This window comes from Symphalangus syndactylus, chromosome 9 (genome assembly GCF_028878055.3).
Source record: "Symphalangus syndactylus isolate Jambi chromosome 9, NHGRI_mSymSyn1-v2.1_pri, whole genome shotgun sequence".
Taxonomy (NCBI): Eukaryota; Metazoa; Chordata; class Mammalia; order Primates; family Hylobatidae; genus Symphalangus; species Symphalangus syndactylus.
Window position 1 is genome coordinate 38,572,860 of NC_072431.2, and position 6,448 is coordinate 38,579,307.

At 34.4% G+C, this 6,448-nt stretch overlaps 1 protein-coding gene across 3 annotated transcripts in view; it reads left to right on the forward strand.

Annotated features, from left to right (window-relative positions):
* KCNH7 (potassium voltage-gated channel subfamily H member 7) overlaps nucleotides 1–6,448 on the forward strand; it is a 475,937-nt gene that overhangs the window by 35,687 nt on the left and 433,802 nt on the right. The window lies entirely within an intron of this gene.

Below are 6,448 nucleotides of genomic sequence, written 5' to 3' on the forward strand. Positions count from 1 at the left end.
ATAATTTATTTTGTTTCTTTTTACATTTTTGCTATAGCTACCAGAAAATTAAAATTATACTTGCAGCACACATTTCATTTTTATTGGATAACACTGGTATAGAGTGATTGCTGGAGTAAAATTACTCAATTCTGAGTTAAAATACCCCACTGAGAATTAATTGCAGGCCTCATGTAAGTCAAGTCAGACTTAGAATATGACCTGAGAGAGAAGGTAGCTTTTGGCAGAAGTTTAACAAAAGTCGTCTGCTCTTAAAGATTCTAATTCAGAAGCTAATGTGGAGTTTAGTCCTAACAACTAGTATTTAAAACTGTTCATCAGCTAGAGTACTACTAACCACTTTGACTAATAGCTTAGGTTTTTCCCAGCCCATTTGAGTATTGGGAAACTTTGATAATATTTGATAATATTGGGAAGTTATCAGTCTTTTCTTTGAAAAGAAACTGGAAAGTTATTAAAATAACAGGGAAGTTCTCAAACCAGTTCCAGAACCAACACCATCTGCATCACCTACTAAACTTACTACAAATGCAAATTTTCCAACCTCACACAAGAGCTACTGAATCTCAAACTCTGGGGACGAGGTCCAGGAATCTGTGGCTTAAGATTCCTAGGTGATTCTGATGCACACTAAAGTTTGTGAACCACTATATTGGAATATATCATATTCTTGCTAACTGATGAATAAGATTTGTTCCAATAGACTGAGATTTTAGTAAGTGAACAGGTATTTAGTCAATAACAAACTCCAGGGCCATAATGAAGTACTGAGGCTGTAAGGAACTCACTGAAGCACAAGCATGGCTCCCTCTTCCAACAACTTCTTGCATTAAATCATTAGTATTCAGGCAGAACTCTAGATGGGGATTTTCCTTGTGTAGGGTTTCATTATTATTAATTGAGTTCTTAATGGAGTTTATTGCTTAGCATTCTCAAATAACTTCTGTTTTATTGTGATACAAGAAAGTCTAATCCGCCGCAATGCTTTTACTTTTCGTAATGGCACAGAAGAATTGCTGAATGTGATATTAGCTTAAATGCATCCCACTATCCTTCATCTATTTGTAATGAAAAATGATTCTGTTGCCTTTTGAGAACATCAGAATGATTATGTAACATTTTGTGGTGCTGAATTATTTTAGATATGACATTCTTAGTAAGGAAAAAAAAATGGTGCTTCAAGAAATTACTTCCAAAAATGGTAAAAAGGAATTTGAGAAAAAAGAAATTACTTCAGAATCTTACTAATTTTTTATTCCAACTTTTGCTTGTGTAAATTAAAAATAGACAATTGTTGAGAATTGCTATTCCTGCTGTTAATTTCGGCACCCTAAATATTTATGTGTAAATATTTAGGTTAAGAAGGGAAATATTTATGCTTGAAAAAGCTTGTCTTTTTCCTATTTAAATACCCACTAATATCTTTGTTCCATTATTAATTATGTTTTAGAATAGCATTATTTTACTTTATCAAATATGCACTTGTTTTCTAAGTAGTTCTACCCTCTTTGCGTTAGTTCAGAATACATCAAATAATTTTTTCTTCTTTTAAAAATAGAGAACCCTTGTGTTTACCCTTGCATAAATATAAAAACGGCTTTAAAAAACATGAATTTTACGTAAAATGTGAAATAAATGTCAATATTTGTATGTAGCATTTATCCTTTCTTACAAGGAGAGAAAAGCCAGCAAGAGATTTCTGATAACTACCATCACCTTAAAGTCTGTTTTTCTAAATACTACCCCTTGACACCCAATAAAAAACTATAAAACAAATAGGATAAGACTACAAGAACACAGGATTACTTTTAGTGCTCTAAAGGTAGGAGTTCTGCAACATCATAAGGGTGTCAAAGGCCTAGCACGTTGGCATTTGCCATTCATGGTCAACATTGATGATTATTGTATTTTAGCATTCAAAGCACAAGGAATAATAAAAGCCATACAAGTTTTTATTTTCATTAGTTTTAACAAGTGATATTCTTGTACACGTGCCTGAATAATGCCTTTTTAAAAACTTAGTAATCATGCATCATGTGAGTGGGTAATAAGGAAACAATATTCTTTACCACGAGAGTGGGCTAAACACTTCAAAGGACACTTCATGAAACATTTGGAATTAGAGCTTGAGGAATCGTGACGTTACTGTTTTAATCAAAGCTTTTAAGTTGGAGATGATGGATGAAAAAAACAGACAGATTACCATAGGTGATAATAGTATACTCAATAAAAATGTAAAAATACTGACATTGTACAAGACTTTCAGTAAAAAGACCTGGCAAATCCCCACGTATTAGTGGGGATTTAAAATATGAAAAAGAAAAGCTTTCTTTTTTAACGTAAATATTTCCCATCTCAATTTAAATATTTACACTTAAATATTTAGGGTGCTGAAATCGCGGCAGCAATAGCAATTCTCACTTACATTCATTTTCTACAATGCTACACCTGGTTATTTTTCTATCCGGATTTAAGTTCCTTCACCATAAGTCCTTCTTTCTTTTTTGGAAGGCTCAGTGGATGCCCTATGATCTGCCCCTGGAATATCCAGTTTGTTGTGGTAGAAGGTTGATAAGAAATCTTTTATCTTATAAAAGATAAAATGTATATATTTATATTTTCTTGTATTCAACAGCTTTGAATTGGTGCACCCAATTCTGAGTAGCTCTCTCTGTGTGTGTGTGTGTGTGTGTGTGTGTATGTGTGTAAAACAAAGTACTTTATAATGCAAAGTCCCTTTCTTACACTTCCATAAGCACTGGTAAGACAGCAATACAGAAATACAGAAAAGACAAGTGTATAATTGATGATGCCCTGGACTTTCTAAGGCTTTGAAATGCGAACCAGGAACGCAAATTGTTTTACCAAAAATGAAAATGTCCTTTCGCATGACAGCAGTCTGTTCCAGTTGCACCTGTGTTTTGCTATGATTTGCAAATTGATTGGAATTTTGCCCTTGGTATTCTTTTAGCCTAAAAATGTTCTAGAATTTGAAAAGTCGGGGGCAGCTTGATCATATATGTACTGTTAAATCTGATTTTAGGTAAATTCTAATTTTATGAATATTGTTTTTTGAACAGAACAATTTGAGAAAATGAGGATTACTTATAAATATTTATAATGATCGTAAAACAGTCTTCTAAATATTAAAGATCTGAGTTGTAATGATTGATATATTAATATTTACCTTATCTTTAAAAAATATTGGTTGATTATTACCTATGCTTCATGTGGTTCCACAATGAATATATTACTGTTTAGCAAAGATGTATGCAGTTCAATAGTAAAATATTTTTCCAAAAATTTAAAGAAGAAATTTAAATTAAATAGAAAATTTAGGGAGAAAAAATTAAACACAATATAGGGACCATTCAGACCCCATCATTGCTATATTGGAGCATTGAATTTGGCAATGAATTTTTTCACAGATTAAGGAAAATGTAGAAAGGGCCATTTAAAAAGGAGAAAACATCTGTTTCTCACGGGAAGCAAAGCTTTGCCTACTACTTAAAAAAATAAAAGATAATTCTCAAGTGGCGCTTCACACAGAAGGTTTTTGGTAATAGACACAAAACTGACCCTACCCAAACACTGCTCACCAAGAATATACTAGAATTAATCATAAATGGCCATTTAGAGTTTGTCTAGAAGTGTTGCACAGTAGTTAGCCAATCCAAAATGTACAGTATGTGAGATGACACTGGTTGTCTGGTCTTTTGCAGTGGATTTGTAACTGCTTTTTATTGTCTGTCTCCGTTATTGAATTGAGAACTCTTTATAGGTGGGGGTCGCTTTTCATTCATAGTGTTGTGCCTAGTTTGCACTATACACTTGATAAGGAAAACAGTTAGTGTAAAAATTGTTAAAGGTCTCTATCAAAACAGTCTAAGGTGCATTTCACTATAACTGAAACTTTTTAAGATATAGTTTTAAGGCAGTATTTTAAAAAACATTTTGAAAGGTAGATTTATGAATACTGCTTCTTTTTAGAAGGTGACAGAATCAAACACAAACATGAGGTGTTCAATAAATATTGCTGACTATATTGATTTGAGCCAAAATTTCACCAATAATGCATTTGGACTGAATGTGTAACTAATATTCTTGGACTAGGAAAACAAAGTTCTTAGAAAATGAATCTTAGAAGTTTGTTTAAGATTCTGTCACCTAATATGTAGAAAATGTATTGAAGGTTTTGAAATATCTGTGTATAATTTTCTAAAATTCATGTGTATCTCTTAAGAATCCTACCATATTAATACCAGTTGTAATGTAGGTCAGAGATGTGGCAAAGATTTTCTTATATGAATTTTTTTCAAAAGTATTAGCTCTGTAATTCTTCTTTCAGAAATTCTCTGGGACAGCAAATTCACAAGGATTAAAATGTAAATTTTAAAAAGCCTTACTGCAAACTACTTTCATTTTCTTCTTAAAATACTCTGCTTCTAAGAAGGATGCTTCTACTAAGGAAAACAGGAAAGTGGTAAAAGTGATCTATAACTGTGTATATTTACACGGGACACAGAAGGAGATAGCTTTTTACCTTTGTTTTTCATTCACTGAAAGCAGATAAATGTATATTTACTTAAGGATGGCTTGAAGTCATGTTACAACTTCTATTATTATTCTCGTCATTGTCCACATTTTTCTTAATTTTATCAAGTGCGGAAAGAGAAAAACAGAAATAGTCTTCCTTTTAATTTAGAAATGGGACACTATAAGCATACGCAACAACTCAAAATTGCAGTTTCTTAATGTTATGTACTTGATTAATTTGTATGAATTCATGCCATATTTCTCTGAACTTTGCTGAATTGCCGGGTATATGACTTGGCTTGTATCTCCAGTTATAAGCCTTGGTATAGTCAGGCCTGACTAGGGCAGAATGGAGAACTTGCTTCTGGCTTACAGCCCTCCTAAGGGCACCATGCAGGTTAGTGCTGCCCATGATGCTCTGGCATTTGGAGATCTGCACACACAACCTCATTACCCCACCTTTAACATCTATGTCACAGATCAAGGGTTTGCAAACCATGATCCATAAGCCAAATAGTCCAAAGATTTATTTACTATAGTTATATTTTGTTCTTAGAATTTTAAAATTTAAATGCCCTTGTCTCTGTATTCTGCTATAATTCTGGTCCAACTAGTCCTTGTTTTCCTATCCAGTCCATGACACTCATTTATAATAATAACTTGGTTCCTAAAGATATATGAATTTTTCATTCCTATGATCACTCCTGTTTTCTGTCAAGTAATGTTAGATTTCTCTGTTCAAATATGAAATGTTGATATCCTAAAAGCTATTAATAAGTAGATCAGTTCTCTCAGGTGACTTGAGTGTTTTCAGCAAGAATCACCAATGCAATAATCCAGAGATATTAAATAAATGACTGACTGCTCAAACATTGTTGGCTTGACAGAGCATCATGTTGAGAAGATTTCTGAGACCAAACCCAAATACACAATGAAAGACTGCAGTCATTGGTGGCCATAAGACACGAGAGACAGGAGTTGTCAAACTTCTGTAGTCCCAATAGATGAGGATTTACCATATTATGCCTTGTAACAAAGTGAGTTTTGTACTTGTTGTATTGCCCCACCATCCTTCAACCAGATTGTACTTCTTCTAGATGGACCTGCATCTTAAATCTACGTATCCTTGTGACACTTATTTCAGAGCTTTACAAATGGAAGGTTATCCATATAATTGGAACTGTGCCAGATCAGAACAGGAGATGTTTTCTGAGACCCTCGTTTCTGCTGCAACATTACACAAAAAAGGGTTTAGAATTAAAAAAAAAAAAAAGATTAACCAAAAACAGGTTCTTAAAAAGTCCTAGGTGTGGCCAACAAGCAAATATGAATGCCACCTATTTTATTGTAGCTACATTTCTGTAGTCGCTGGTGCATAGGAGTTGTGATTACTTGTTCATATATGCACCATGTTAAACATAATACAGAAGATGCTCCACATAGTTGCTGTTACTAAGGAACCACAGACAGTGCCTGCCCTTTGAAATATTTTCCTGATAAGAAATGTGTAATGATATCACATATTTTGCACTTTTTAAGACAAGGTGGGGGCCGGGCGTGGTGGCTCACACTTGTAATCCCAGCACTTTGGGAGGCCGAGGCAGGCGGATCACGAGGTCAGGAGATCGAGACCACGGTGAAACCCCGTCTCTACTAAAAATACAAAAAATTAGCCGGGCATGGTGGCGGGCGCCTGTAGTCTCAGCTACCCGGAGAGGCTGAGGCAGGAGAATGGCGTGAACCCGGGAGGCGGAGCTTGCAGCGAGCCGAGATCGCGCCACTGTACTCCAGCCTGGGAGACTCCGTTTCAAAAAAAAGACAAGGTGGGTAGGGCATAACCATAGAACAATTGTATCACCTGAATTACATGAGGAAAGAACCTCTAAACTAGTTATCGTTAGTGAAGTGCGTA